The following is a 15,849-nucleotide window of genomic DNA, read 5'->3' as shown; positions in this document are numbered from 1 at the left end:
TTTTTGCTGAGCCTAACTTCCGAAGGTACTAGGCCGGGGGGAGACACAAAGAATTTATAAAGGAAAGGTGTCTGCTTGAAAGACCAGCAGCTGTTAACTTCCGAGGCAGCTCGTGTAAGTGTCCCCACGTGTGTGAGAAACAGTAAGAATTACCGTGATTTGAAGAGATGCAGTAAAGGTGGTCTCCAGTGGTATGAAAAGGGCTTCTGCTACAGGTACAGGGTTTACACGAGATCTAAAAATTATATAGGAAAGCTGGGCGCTGGTGACTCACACTTATCATTGTATATAATTCTTTATCTGGTTCAAAACCAGCCCGGGCAGAAAAGATTATGAGATTCTTTTCTCCAATTAACTACCAGAAAGCCAAAAGTGAAGCTGTGTCTCAAGTAGTAGAGTACTAGCCTCGAGAGAAAAAGCTAAAGGACATCATCAAGGCCCAGATATCAAGCCCCAGTACCAGCACAGTAACAATATTACTACTATATATATCAGGTTTTTATTATATTATTAAGTTGTACTAAGTAGTAATATTATTACCATTATAGAAACAAACAAAATAAAGCATTCCGGGGTAGGAGCTGCTGTGGCTTCTTCAGAATTTTTGAAGAGATATTTTGGGGAAGAATTTTGAAGGCTTACATGTGGAGCTGTGGAGTTTGGACTTTTTGCCCTTTAAGCAGTGGAATGCAGGAGCGGTTTTGTGAGCAAGGAAGTTATTTGGCAGCAAACTGTCAGGTGTATTCCCTAAGAAGCACCAGAAGGTGTACAATAGCCTCCAGCTGCTAAGAATAAATGGGGAATAGGTGCATTTTTTGTTCCCTATATGCTTTGTGTCTGCAGAGTGTACATGTGTCAAAAAAGGAACAAAAGGAGTTAAGGCATGTGTCTTAAGTGGCAGAGCACCTATGTGCCTAGCTCTGGGATCAGAAAAAAGGTTTTCTGTTCAAAGGCTCACCCTTACATGATTGAAGTATGTTATATGCAGGGGTGAAAATAGAATAATGAAATCCACTAAAATTGTAACAATACTGAGATGGATAACAGAAATGGTGAATTTGATCTAAGTACACTAAATGCATGCATGGAAATAAATCACAATGAAACCCCTTTGTACAATCAATATATGCTAATTAAAACAAAGTCTTAGCCCTGCCTTTAGGAAAAATATGGACATTCTACCCATCTAATTTTCCAGTAATCCATAATGGAACACACGGAATCAACCAAGGCAATACCCCATATAACGTGTTGACTGTTCTTCAGTTTAGTGAATTCTCACTATTCCCTGTTCCTCTTATCTGCAAAGTCCACTCCTATCTCTTCACAAACGTGTATTCCATTTATTCTGCATTGGTCACCTTTCTGACTTTGAAAGCTTCCCATTTATCCTTATAGGTGTTAGAATCATTCTTATAAAGGTGTGTTGCTTGACATCTGCACTGTCATTTAACCGTAGCTGCCATTTTACAGGAAGCTATTTTGTGATGTCACATCCTGTTATGTGAATTGTTTTTCTAAGGGTTGGGCACATGGGTTAAGTGGTAAGAGTGATAGATAGGTAAGAATTGTTTTTCTAACAAGTTCTTGCATTGGTCAGGTGTCCTGTTTGGTTGATTGCTCAGATACACTTTTGACCCCTTACAAACTAGCCAATCATACAAGATTATGAGCCTAAGTTGTGACCAACCACAACAAAGGTCAGTAACAGGAATAAAACCTGGTAGACTGCCTTCCTAGTACATTTGCTTACTTGGCTTCTTGTGTGAGCTTGTCCTTCTGCAAATGTAAAATTTTTCCCTGCTGAGGTCTTTTTCTGTTGAAGTTCTTATTGCTAGGTAACACCCAATATGCTGCTTGTACTAATCTAGTAGCATGTAGCACCAATCTTCTTTTCCAACACGGTATCTGTCATATTTTTTGTTTGTTTTGCTTTCCCTTGGTCGATTTCAAATTCCTGGATTCAAGGGACCTTTTTCCCTCAACTTCACAGAGACTGGGAACACTGTTATATACATCATACTAGTTATATACATCAGCCACTAGTGTTATTTAGTGTGTGTGTGTGCACACACGCATGTACCAGTACTGGGGCTTGAACTCAGGCCTGGGTGCTCTCTTAGCTTTCTCCATTCAGAGGTTGGCACTCTACCATTTGAGCCACACCTCCACTTCCAGTTTTATTCTGGTTAAGTGGAGATAAGAGTCTCACAGATTGTCCTGCCCAGACTGGCCTGGAACCATGATTCTCGGATCTCAGCCACCTGAGTAGCTAGGATTACAGGGGTGAGCCACTGGCACCTGGTTTATAGTGTAATTTAAATAATGAATGTCAGTCTAATTGTCATTATTTATACATAAATTGTGTTTCGTTGGTATTCTAAGTATCTGCTGATATTTATTTATCCTGTTTGAAGTTGATTGCATTTCCTAGATTTGTGCAATCTTGTCTTATTGGTCTGGAAAATCTAATCTCTCTGTCTCTCTCTTTTTTTCTTTTGCCAGTCCTGGGCCTGAGTACTGTCCCTGAGCTTTTTTTTTCTTCTCAAGGCTAGTGCTCTACCTCTTGAGTCTCAGCACCACTTTCAGCTTTTTCTGAATAGCTTATTGGAGATAAGAGATTCATGGATTTTCCTGCCTGGGCTGGCATCAGAGTCATGATCCTCAGCTCTCAGCCTGAGTAACTAGGATTACAGACAGGAGCCACCAGCGCCCAGCTTCTCTCTCTCTCTCTCTCTCTCTCTCTCTCTCTCTCTCTCTCTCGGCCAGTCCTGGGCCTTGAACTCAGGGCCTGAGCACTGTCCCTGGCTTCTTTTTGCTCAAGGCTAGCACTCTGCCACTGAGCCACAGCGCCACTTCTGGCCGTTTTCTATATATGTGGTGCTGGAGAATCGAACCCAGGGCTTCATGTATACGAGGCGAGCACTCTTGCCATTAGGCCATATTCCCAGCCCCATTATCTCTTTTTTGTTACTTTCTTCTTAGGAAAATGGACACTTTATAGTACTCTACCCTTTTTAGTATTCTTTTTTCTTTTAACTTTTCTTTCCTTTCTTCCTTCTTCCCTTCCTTCCTTTTCTCCTCTTTCCTTCTCTCCTCTCTTTTTCTTTCTTTGTCTATCTTTCTTTCCTTCTTTCCTCTCTCTCTCTCTCTCACTCTCTCAATCTCTCTCTCTCTCTTTCCCTCTTTCCATCCTAAGGTTTGAATTTAGGTCCTCACACTTGCTAGGCATGTGTTCTACCTTCCAGGACTTCAGTTCTTTATTGCTTTGCTTATTGCTGACATATGGTTTTACTTCCTATGCGGGTATGTGCCTGGAGATATATCTCATTATTTTGGGCCTTCATTGTAGCTGGGAAGACAGACATGCATCAATTTACCCAGCTTCTGCTGAAATGTACTCTTGAAGACTTTCCTGCCTACCTTGGTCTTGAACCACAATCTTCCCATTCTCAGTCTCCCAAGTAGCAAGGATTATGGTTGTAACTGCCCACCTCTTTTTCTTACTCTGTTTCTCTGTGCTGTCTTTTGACTAAATTTTTTGCAATATATGTTCCAGTTAATACTCTTGTCTGCTGAATCTAATCTGTTACTTAATATGACCATTGATTTCAAAACTTCAGTGATCACATTTTTTAATTTCCAATTTTTCCTGATCTTTGTGGATAGCAATATGCCTCTTTCTCATATTTTCTATTTTATCTTTTACTCTTTGATACTTTAAGGTCATTTATTAGTTATATACTCTACAATTCCTTTCTCTGACATTTCTGAGTAGTCTGTCTCTGCAAGATTTAATGTTTATTACTTTTCATCCTGTATAGAAACCTTGTGAGGCATGTTAAGGATTCATTTTTTCCAGACTTTTTTCTTCTTCTTCTTGATGCCATAAAACATTGCATTTTCAGTCACTTTAACTTTTTGGTCTGTATTACCTGACTACTCAAAGTTCATTATTTCAAGTCCCACGACCACTTGAAGGAAAGTGTCTGTTTTAGATGATCAGGAGAGTTTTTCTGTCCTATTTACTTCTGCCTGTAGTGTATGATACTATGAAAATGCTTGGATTAGCAGTTTTATTTTTTATTTTTGGTAGCTCAATAAAAGTACCATAAGGGGGCTGGGGATATGGCCTAGTGGCAAGAGTGCTTGCCTCATGTACATGAGGCCCTGGGTTCAATTCCCCAGCACCACATACAGAAAACGGCCAGAAGTGGTGCTGTGGCTCAAGTGGCAGAGTGCTAGCCTTGAGCAAAAAAGAAGCCAGGGACAGTGCTCAGGCCCTGAGTCCAAGCCCCAGGACTGGCCAAAAAAAAAAAAAAAAAAAAAAAGTACCATAAGGCTTCTTTGTGGGCTTTTGTTTATGTTTCCATACTTGATAATGAAGGTGCCATCTTTTCATGTTGCATTTTCATTTGGAGAGTTGTTTCTTAGAGATTTGCAGACATTTTACTTATTCTAAATTCTATCACATGTATACACTTCCATGCTATTAAAAAACAACTCTGTTCAAAGATGTTTTACTTTGCATCACTATTTTTCCATTTTTATCAAGATTTTGTATACTATTTAAGAAATATATTCCTAAGCATTCATCTTACTTATTTTCCATAATTTATTCCATTTTCATGCCATATTTATTCCGTAAATATCTTCCACTTTAATATCTTTCATAATACAACTTCCTCTTTACAATTCAGCTTTGTTGTGTTATTTTCATAGTGAGGGAAAGTATCAGACGAGAACACAGGAGCCCAGTAATTTGGGTAGATGGTATTGCGAACATTGACTTACCCTTTATGTATAAGTGCCATGCCATTTACAGATAGATAAAAATATTTTAATAACATTGCATTATGGCTTAAAGGAAAGATTGAGTATATTTTAACTTTGAGTTTGGTTTTGTTTAATAAGACGTTTAGCATGTCATCTTTTTTTTCTTACTAAAAATAGCAAGTGGCAATTAAAATAATTTTCTTTGTGTCAGCACTAGACTTTAACCTCAGGGCTTGGGCACTGTCCTTTAACTTCTTCACTCAAGGCTCATACTCTACCACTTAAGCCACATCTCTACTTCTAGCCTTACTATGTATGTATGAATGTATGTATGTATTTTGCCAGTCGTGGAGCTTGAACTCAAGGCCTGAGCACTGTCCCTGGCTTCTTTTTGCTCAAGGCTAGCACTCTGCAACTTGAACCACAGTGCCACTTCTGGCTTTTTCCATATATGTGGTGCTGAGGAATCAAACCCAAGGCTTCATGTATGCAAGGCAAGCACTCTACCACTAGGCCATATTCCCAACCCCTATTTTATTGTTTGTTGATGTTTAATTGGAGATAAGATTCTTATGGCCTTTCCTGCCCAGGCTGACTTCAAACTGCGATCCTCAAGAGCTCAGCTTCCTGAGGAGCTAGGATTACAGGTAAGAGCTACTGGTACCCAGCTCCAAAATTGGCAGCATAGACAAGTGGCATTTTGATGCTATTGTAAGACTCACACATTGCCTTCTACATGTCACCATATGGTAGAAGGTACTATTACATTGGTCTCAAAGACACTAGATGGCGCCAGACCCATATAACATGTGTGATTTGATTTTTTTGGTTTATTATTTTTTTAAATCATTTTGGGAGGCAGTTTTCATATCATTGTTGCTTTGCTTTCAAAGCGGTGTATATTCTCGAAGAAGCAGAATACCCAAGCCATTCAGGAGGTGGTTGGCTTTTTTTTTTTTTTTTTACCTTGGAAATTAGATGGTAGAGTAGGAAGAAGGACTTTTTGGAAATGTCCTAATTTTTCCCCCTGATAATTTTGTTTGGGATAAGGAAGCAGCACCTCAAAACCACTCCAACATTCTTGGGACCAAGCAGGTCTTCTGACTTCCAACTGTGTGCCAGCAATTTATGACACTAATCTCCGTGCTCAATTCCAGAAAATACTTGTTTGAGAATTACAACAGAGATGAAATACAAAAATATGTAATTTGAGGTAAGGGAATATGACACTGCTGCTTTAAGGCACATCTTTTTGTGGTAATCAGGCAACTGGAATGTTAGGGTTCCAGGGTGGGCAGGACCAGGTTCTGAAGTGTCCCTTCTTGAGAATTAGCCCTACATGGAGCTCCAAGGAGTTCTAATTAGAACTTGAGTAACCTGCCAGGCCCAATGACATATTCCTTTGTGAGCCTCCCTACAGAGCAGCAAGGCATTGGTGTTCATCCGGGTTCTTCTCCATGTTCCTTCCTAATCCCAACATCCCGGTCATTACTGTTTCTTTCACTGAATAGCCACTCATTCTTTGAGGGAGTCTTCTATCTTTATTTGTCATGGCCATAACAAGTGACTACCCCCCTGACTAGACTGGGGATGGATGATAAGAAGAAAAGACAACTTCAGCTTGAACTTGGCCAGCAGAATAGCTAACTCCCCGCTCCAGATTTAGTGTGCTTAAGAATTCCTGGTGAGAGCTGGGAATATGGCCTAGTGGCAAGCGTACTTGCCTCCTATTCATGAAGCCCTGGGTTTGATTCCCCAGCACCACATATATAGAAAATGACCAGAAGTGGCGCTGTGGCTTAAGTGGCAGAGTGCTAGCCTTGAGCAAAAAGAAGCCAGGGTTCAAGGCCCAGGACTGGCAAAAAAAAAAAAAAAAAAAAAAGAATTCCTGGTGAAACCAGGTGCAGGTGCACTTGTTATTCTACCTACTTAAGAGACTGAAATCTGAGGATAGAGGTTTTGAAGCCAAAAAAGGCTGTGAGAGACTCTGCTCTCCAAGTAATCCCCGAAAAGCTGGAGATGGAGCTGGCTCAAGTGGTAGAGTTCCAGCCTTGAGTCAAAAAGCTAAAGGACAGCACCCAAGCCTTGAGTTCAAGCCCTAGTTCCAACACACACACACACACACACACACAATCTATGTTTAATTAAGAATCCCTGTTGCCAAAGTCTGAGCCTCAGAGGTTCTGATTCTGGAGCTTGGGAATGGAGTCTTGAGCTTGTGTCCTTAGCAGATGTTCTGGCACAGGTGTCTCTTGTCTATGCCCTGCAATGACCTAGTTTTGCCTTACAGCGTTAGTTTCTCCTATATCTATTAAGTTCCTTCCATTTCATTCACTGCTGCTTGTAGTGAATCAGATTTCTCATAAATGTTTGTTCATAGTGAGGCATAGGCAACCTTACAAGGGTGGAATCAGTCTGAGCACAGGCCCCACATCTTTTCTATTATTAGATGAAGGAAAACAGATTTGGGGTTGTGCGTGTGTGTATTAATACTGGGGCTTTAACTCATGGCCTGGGTGCTGTCCTTTAGCTTTTTTGCTCAAGAATGGTGCTCTAAGCCCAGCTCATGCCTTATAATCCTAGCTACTCAAGAGGTTGAGATCTGAGGATTATAGTTCAAAGTAAGCCTGGGCAGGAAAGTCTATCTGCAATTAATCACAGAAAAAGACAGAAGTGGTGCTGTGGTTTAAGTGGTAGAGTGGTAACATTGTGTAAAAGGAGCCTAGGAACAATGCTCAAGCCCCAGGACTGGCAAAAAAAAAAAAAAAAAAAAAAAAAAGATAATGCTCTATGCTCTACCACTTGAACCACATCTCTACTTCTGGCATTTGGGTGGTTAATTGGAGTTAAGAGTCTCATGGACTTTGCTGCCTGGGCTGGCTTTAAATTGCAGTCCTTAGTTCTTAGCCTCTTGAGTAGCTAGGATTATAGATGTGAGCCACCAGCACCTAGCTTGGGGTTGACTTTTAATAGAAAAATAGAGCCTTCTTTTTCCAGACAGCCTCAGAATGCTTGCATATTGGGCTGATTGGGTGGCTTTTGGCTGCCCAGCATTCCAACCCATAGGAGTGTTCCAGAGCTGAGCACACATGCCAGGTGGGGTGACACACACCTACCTGCCCTGTGCCTCGCACCTTGCCAAACTCTGACCTTCTTTGTGGAGGGAAGACTCTCCATTGTTATAAAAGAATGAGAATACTTCACGGAACTGCTCAAGAAGTAAATCTTTCTTGTGCTCTCATAGCATCTCATCTTAGTATTTTGTTGAGACCATTTTTTTGGTTCTAAATACTGTCCTGGGGGCTGGGGATATAGCCTAGTGGCTAGAGTGCCTGCCTCTGATACATGAGGCCCTAGGTTCGATTCCCCAGCACCACATATACAGAAAACGGCCAGAAGCGGCGCTATGGCTCAAGTGGCAGAGTGCTAGCCTTGAGCGGGAAGAAGCCAGGGACAGTGCTCAGGCCCTGAGTCCAAGGCCCAGGACTGGCCAAAAAAAAAAAAAAAAAAACATAAATACTGTCCTGGCCTCCCTGATTCTAGTCAGATATACCATTTAAAGCATTTCACCAGCCCTGGCTAGGGTTCTGACAAGACATGGCATCCATGGTTAAGGCGGTTGAAGAATTGACCCCCATACTATTAACCCAGTGCATAGGGGACATCAGGCAAAACCCCACATGCTTGACATGGAGGCAGGGTGATCAGGCCTAAGCCTCGCCATAAGCATTCCATTGTGGGCCTAACTGAAAGTCCCCACCTCCCCAGCCCTAATAGCCTTTTCGATAACCTCTGTCTCCTTGCTCAGACCCCATGAAAGCCTAACTCCAACTCTACCTCCTCGCACAACCTCTGATCCCATGGGAAAGTTGCTGCCCCTCTCTGTTCTTCAATTAGTCCTCTCCTGTTGAGATGAGTCCAGCCTGTTCTTTCTCCTCCATTTTCTTAACAATGGTTTCAGAGAAAAGATGATGAAAGGAGAGTTTAAGCTTTCTGGAGTAAAGGAGATTTGAGAAACAGGTCAAAGGATAGAAAGTAGTGTAGCCCATTATAACATGCTTAGACTCATAGCCCCATCCTCATATGGCAAATGAGATGTAAAAAATATTTATAGCCAGATGCTGGTGGCTCAGACCTTTAGTTCTAACTACTCAAGAGGCTGAGATCTGAGGATTGCAGTTGGAAGCCAGCCCAGGCAGAAAAGTCCATGAGATTCCTATTTCCAATTAACTAGTAAAGGTATGGTTCAAGCGGTAGAAGACCAGCTTTGAGCATAAAAGCTAAGGGACAGTGCCAAGGTCCTGGGTTCAAGCCCCAGTATTGTCATTAAAACAAACAAAAACCCAGAAAAAGCTGCTAACAGGCTGAACTAACATGTGAATGGAATGGCTACAAGCATTAGCTTTTGGAAAATCCTGTCAATTCATAAGGGTCATTTAAGTTTGCTCTGTTGTCCTAAGTCTTTCATTTTTAGGTGAGAAAATATTACTGTTTTTGGAGATGGCCACATATTTGGGGATCTAGTTGTCCTAGTGATAGCTTGAACATTTTTTAATATCTGAAGGTTTGAGCAGTTTATTGGATTTGCATCATAAAATTCTGTTTCATCAGGTGATGGTTAGATAAAATGAAATTTCATGGAGAAACAGCTCTGTCTTCCAACCTTGGCTGTGAAGGATGGTAGAGGTTGCTGGTCCTGAGCATAAATCCCTTTCTTAGAAATGTATTAAGAGGCCAGGTTCTTAGAACCTCTATAGATGATGTTAGATAATATTAGAAACAATATCCTACTGGATGTGAGATGGCTGAAACAAGTGCTATTCAGATAGTGAACTTTTCATATCTCTGCTTCATTACATCTCTTCTTAAGTCATTTTTATAGGATGAAGAGAAGTAGTTATCATTGTTACCTTATAATCGAGAAAACATTATTCATAGAGTGAGATGATGAGTGGTTTGTGCATAAGCTGCAACCATGGGTCCTGGGTGGCCGAGTGGAGACTTTCCTGTGAGGTCATGCTATACAATACACATCATGGCCATGCATGCTGCTTGGTCCAAACATTCTTGTTATATCTCTTCTCTCCGCATAATTATTAGGATTGCTCATTTTATTTTCAAAAGTACCTCAGCGTGGGTGATAAATTATACGAATATAGAAGAGCCTATGGGAGTCAAATATCAGTCTGCAGTGATTTTCCTTAGTGCTTATTGTCCTTACTGGCCTCAAAAGATGTTTAATTTGAAAGAAAACAAACAAACCTGGCACTTTGCAAAGGTCCTTGGGGGATTTCAGGGCCCAGAAAGTTCTGAGGGGAGCTTTGAGAAGTAGGATGGGGCTGGATGGAAAGGAACCTGCAGAGTGGCTGGTCTGAAGCAGAAAAAAAAAAAAAAATTAGCATAACTGAAGCAAATGTGTAAACAAGACAAGTTAGAGCAGGCAGTGTTCAGAGACTAGAATACTGATTCAACTCAGGTAGCAGCTAATATGAAGAAGGACTCAGAATACTCCTGAAAGCTGGGTATGATTGCTCACACCTGTAATCCTAGCCAGTCAGGAAGCTGAGATCAGAGAATTGCAGTTCAAAGCCAGCTCAGGCAGGAAAGTCTGTGAAACTCTTAACCTCCTGAAAGGGTAGAGTAGAGGTGTGATTCAAACTATAGAGCACTTGCCTTGAGCTCATAGAGCAAAGGGACAATATCCAGGCCTCGAGTTCCATCCCCAGTACTGGCAAACATTAACTGGAGATAAGAATCTCATGGACTTTCCTGCTCTGATTAGCGTCATGCCACAGTTCTCAGACCTCATACTCCTGAGTATCTAGGATTATAGACATGAGCCACCAGCACTGGGCCACAATGTGTTTTGAGGTTTCCATTGTTTGGTCTTGTCACTGAATGCAAGTAAAGGTTGGTGAAGTTTCCCTTTAAAAGTAAGGACTCTTCACTTGGGGTCCTTGACTTTGATTGCAGCATAAGAATTTCTAGACAAGTCATGATGGTAAGGAAACTTGATGGAACTCTATTAAGTAAGCAAGCAAGCAGACAAGCAGACAGAAAGGCAGGGGTGCTCTCTAACCGAGTGTGTGTGCTTTCAAAGGGAAGGAGAGAGAGACACACAGCTCTTTGGCTGTTAGGGGTATTTATATGATAAAGACAAAGGGTCAAAGCTATACAAAGATAGGTGTTTTATCTTAGCTCTAATTACTTCTAGTGTCACTATCTGAGTTTCTGGATATTTTAGGCATTCTTTCCAGGTAAGAATGCCCTAAAACTGATTCTTATCCTTGAGATAAGGAGTCCTGTTGTCTACATTTTGGGTAAGAGGTTCCTTACATTTGAGGGGAGCATTTCTCTCAGGAAGGCATATGTCCTACCAAACAAATGCTAATTCTTGGGGTAAGAAATGTATCTCTCAGGGAGGAATGCATCCTGTTGCTTTTCTTTGGAACATAGATGGTGCCTCTATGTTTCTAAATACCATATTTCTGAGTTGCCTTCCCAGGCCTCATTTTCCTCAATTTATCCTGCCTCATTTTCCCCTAAATGCCTTTAGTCTCTTAATCTGGAGTAGATGAATGAATATCTCCTGTATTTGCTATAAGCTTACCATACCTCATTTCCCCAAAGTCTATCCTGTTTCATTTTCCCCTAAAATGACTTTGGTCCCTTAATCTTAAGGGAAGTAGATAAATGAGTATCTCCTGTATTTGTCTTAAGCTTAAGTTTTCTGGTGGCCATTTAGCATGCCTCATTTTTCCTAGTTTACCCTACCTCCGTCTGAGACCAGGACTCAAGCAGAGTGATGCTTTTGCTTATTAGCCAGTGCTCTACCAATTGAGACATGCCTTCAACCCCCTGAAGTTTTCTTTTGCTGTTCTGTGTGCATGTGTGTATGTATGACAGAGAGAAAGCGAGCTGTACACTTAAAAATAAATTTTAAAAAATCTTGTCTCAACAAAACAAACAACATAAAACAGAATAGGACTAGGGGTATAACTCCTAATAGTACAGTACCTGCCTAGCATAATGCCCAAGTACAAATTCTGTACTGCCCGACCTACCCCCAAACCCCCAAACCAAAAATGATTATTTGTAAAAGCACAGTATGAATCTAGCCTTATCTTTAAGCAACTCATCAATACCAATTAGATTTCTATTAACCTGAAGATCTTCATGTCAAGACAAATCAGTCAGATGAGAAGAGATCGCATATTTTCTTTTATATATTGAATCTAGATCTTAAAAATGTGGGGGGAAAATGACACATACAAAAAGGGGTACTATTTGGCTTCAGAAACTGGTGGGATGAGGGAAGGCAAAAAGAGAGCAGGACATGAATTTGCACGCACGGACATGCAATATCATAATGAGCCTCTTTATGTAGTTTATGTACACTAATAAAATACTTAAGTTGATCTTCAATGGACATAATTAAGTAATCCCTTTAATAAAGAGAGAAAATCCTTAGAAACAGGATTTCATTGCTTTTTTCCTGTCACTTCATAAATTGCCTTATTATGCCATTTTCATTTATAGGATTTCTTAAATTTGTTATTTATCCATTTTACACTGTCAACGCTTTGCAAAATAAGTAACTAACAGTATGAAAGCAAGTCCAGAGAAGGTTCTTGTTTTCTTTTCTGTTTTTACATTTTCTTTAGTTATACAAAGATTTTCAATTCAGCATATCCATTTATGGGTACAATGATCAATGTTACCCCTTCCATTATTTCCCAGGTACTGTTCTTCTTATGGAGATGAAGGAAGGACCAGTCACTGGTCTAACTCCCTCCATCTTGTCCTTGATTCCTGCCTCTTTAACCTTTTCCTCCTGAGTCTCTTTCTTACAGTCACTTTGAAGAATAAACATCTTTATATCAAAGGATGGGATCAATAGCAAGCTCGGAAGGACAGATCACACCCCAAATGAGGGTGAAGTGATGAAGATAATCTGTTGCTAAGCTAGCTTTCAACAACAAAGTATTTCTAATACTATTCTGTAGTGTTAAATGTAAAACTTTTCTGTATTGTTTAATGGAAAACTTTTCTGAAGTTGGCCCCTACTGTAAAGTTATGTAGTTGTAGTTACCCAACTTGCTTTGAACTTGTTTTGCTCTGTATTGATCACACCTGTAACCCCTCCCCCAGAGTTTCATCCTGTTTTGCCACCAGATGGTTAGATTAGTTCCAGTGAAGATCAAGATGCGCTGATCTGTTTGTTGTGACTGACACTTCTCCAAAGTAACAAGCCACTACAGTTAAGCCAAAAGGAAAATTTCTGTAGTTTTTTTGGCTTATAAGCAGAGAAGGCCTGGGATTGCATTCTGAGATCCTGACCTTAGGTGCAGTCCTGGCATGTCAGTCTTTTTCTTGCTCGATTAAATTTTTTCCTGCCCCCAACTCTGTGATCTCTGGGTCTCATTGCCTGTCAATCCATGGATCCCACAACAAGGGCAATTACCTATGAAGGTGAGGCTGTACCCATGAACAAGAATAATCATCTCATAGGGACTAGATTGCTCCCTTCGGGTGATGACAGCACTGGGAATGTTTCCAGAACCCCTGGAGAGCCAGAACTGAGATAATGATCAAGCAGCCCATTGGCCTGGTCAGGGTTCATGCTCTTTCAGCTATGCGTGCCCCAACACTCTGTCTCCCTTTTCTATAAATCTTCAATAGTTCCTGTCGGCCTCTTGAAGATAGACTTGGAGTCACCAAATCCCTTTATCTCTTCTTCCCAATGTGACCATGCTGAACAAATAAATCTCCTTTCTCTGCCTCTTTCTTCCTCATGTCTCTTTCATTGATGTATCGAGATGGGTAACTCACTCCAGTCTGTTGCCCTAAAACTCGTAATGAACAGATTTCTACCTTGAATTTAAGTCCCTTTGCATTCATTCACAACTCAAGTTAAACTGTATGCTCAGTGCTATGTGGCTGGCTGTTTCCTGCTGACCCTGGTAGGACCAAGAGCTAGCTGCTAGCATCTTAGCAAGGAGCATTCAGATGGCCTGGCTGGCCCAGGGTGGAGGGGCGAGTTATTCTTAGCTGAAGTCTAGAAATCATCTGCATTCTCAGGACTGGAATGAGGCTGTTCTTATACTGCCCTACTGGAAATGATTTCCAGTTTACTTAACTACAGATGTGAGATTCGTGTTGTGATAATTATGAGCTGACTAGAGACCAAAAACCATGAGAAGGGAAACATTATTTTAAGTTAGGGTGACACACAATGAACACTGAACATTAACATCTAAGTAATGACTAAAGTCATGGTGATGCCCCCTTCCCTCTTTCAAGTTTCTCCCTGCCATGTTCCAGAGCTCCCCCCCCAACTCCTCCCCCCCCCCCCCCCCATGCAGCCATCAGGAGAAGATGCCCTCATGGGAGAGGCTGCTGTGAATGGGAGACCACTCTCTGGACAAAGTTTAACCAAATGAAATTTTCACATTTGATCAAATCAGTTCTGGACATGGAAAGGCTGTGAAAACAACTTTCCCTAATTCACCACTATTGAAAGGAGTCCCAGCCAAGGGCCTAGAGCTCAGGTATAGTGAAAGAAGAGTTTAAAAAGAAAACCTTACATTTCCAGATTTTACATGGGTAATTAAAATGAAAAAAATGAAGAGAACAAAAAACAAAGATACCAAAACCAATCCCATAATAAAAATAACAAAAATCCAAAAGCCAGCTGAGTACCAGTGGCTCATGCCTGTAATCATAGTGACTCAGGGGGTTGAGATGTGAAAATTCCAGTTTGAAGCCAGCCTGGGAAGGAAATTCTGTGAGAGTCCAATTAACCACCAAAAAGTCAGAAGTAGAGTTGTGGCCCAAGTAGCCAGCCTTGAACAAGAAAGCTAAGAGACAGCACCCACGACCTGAGTTCAAGCCACAGTACTGGCACACAAACACACACACAGACACACACATTTCATCTTTTTGTATTCTGTGTTCTATATTTTAAAAAGAAAAACCCCCTCAAATTAGAGCAACACAATGAGACTGGGTTTTATAAAACATGTTTTATTTAAACATGAGGCCTCCTTGGGGCTCTCAACAAAGGTATATATCATATATGATTGTCTAAATTGCAACAAAAAACAACTGACATAAAATCATTGCTGGAGAATGCTTAGCAACTGTTTTACAAGAAATAAATACTACTTTACTATTTAAATCACAGCAATTCTTTGCTGAGATTGAATCCTGACCAATGAAAGCTCCTTGGGGTGAGTTGAGCATCCTAAGTTAGGATATACAAGAGAGACTTGGAGAAAGAAGACTCCTCCTTCCGGAGGTCCAATTTTTTTTTTTTTTTTTTGCCAATCCTGGGGCTTGGACTCAGGGCCTGAGCACTGTCACTGGCTTCTTTCTGCTCAAGGCTAGCACTCTGCCACTTGAGCCACAGTGCCACCTCTGGCCATTTTCTGTATATGTGGTGCTGGGGAATCGAACCCAGGACTTCATGTATATGAGGCAAGCATTCTTGCCACTAGGCCATATCCCCAGCCCGTTTCTGGAGGAATATGATGGTAGGGTGAAGGGAGATGTGGGAGGAGGGACACAAAAGGGCTGGGTAGCTGGAATATTGTCATGGGGAGAAACTGTTGGGAAGAAAGGCATCTTAGTGCTGGAGGCATAGCTCAATTATAGAGCACCTGCTGAATAGTCTTGAGGGCCTCAGTTCAAATCCTAGTACTGGAAAGACATAGACATTGGAGTTGACACTAGGGTCATCAGCTGTTATTGATGTTTATCTGATATCATTTCTACCTCCTGTAAGTCGTGGACAGAGAGACCCTTTGGTGAGCAAAGGGATCATGAACATATTTGTTCTCAATGGATACACAGAAATCTCAGGAAGGGTCATGGGCCATGGTAAAAATGAGGAAATGAGGTCTGTGCAATCCTGTTTTAGCTTAAAGTACATTCCAGCAGACACTGGGCTTACCCAATGTCTAACACAATGAGTTATATACATATAAACATATTGAAGTTCACATTGAAGTTCATACGTGTTAAACAGTACCATCTCAATTTCAAGTGCAAAACTTAAGTATGTTTTATATA

Source organism: Perognathus longimembris, chromosome 3, assembly GCF_023159225.1.
Source record: "Perognathus longimembris pacificus isolate PPM17 chromosome 3, ASM2315922v1, whole genome shotgun sequence".
Taxonomy (NCBI): domain Eukaryota; kingdom Metazoa; phylum Chordata; class Mammalia; order Rodentia; family Heteromyidae; genus Perognathus; species Perognathus longimembris.
Note: the sequence above shows the minus strand (reverse complement) of the source record.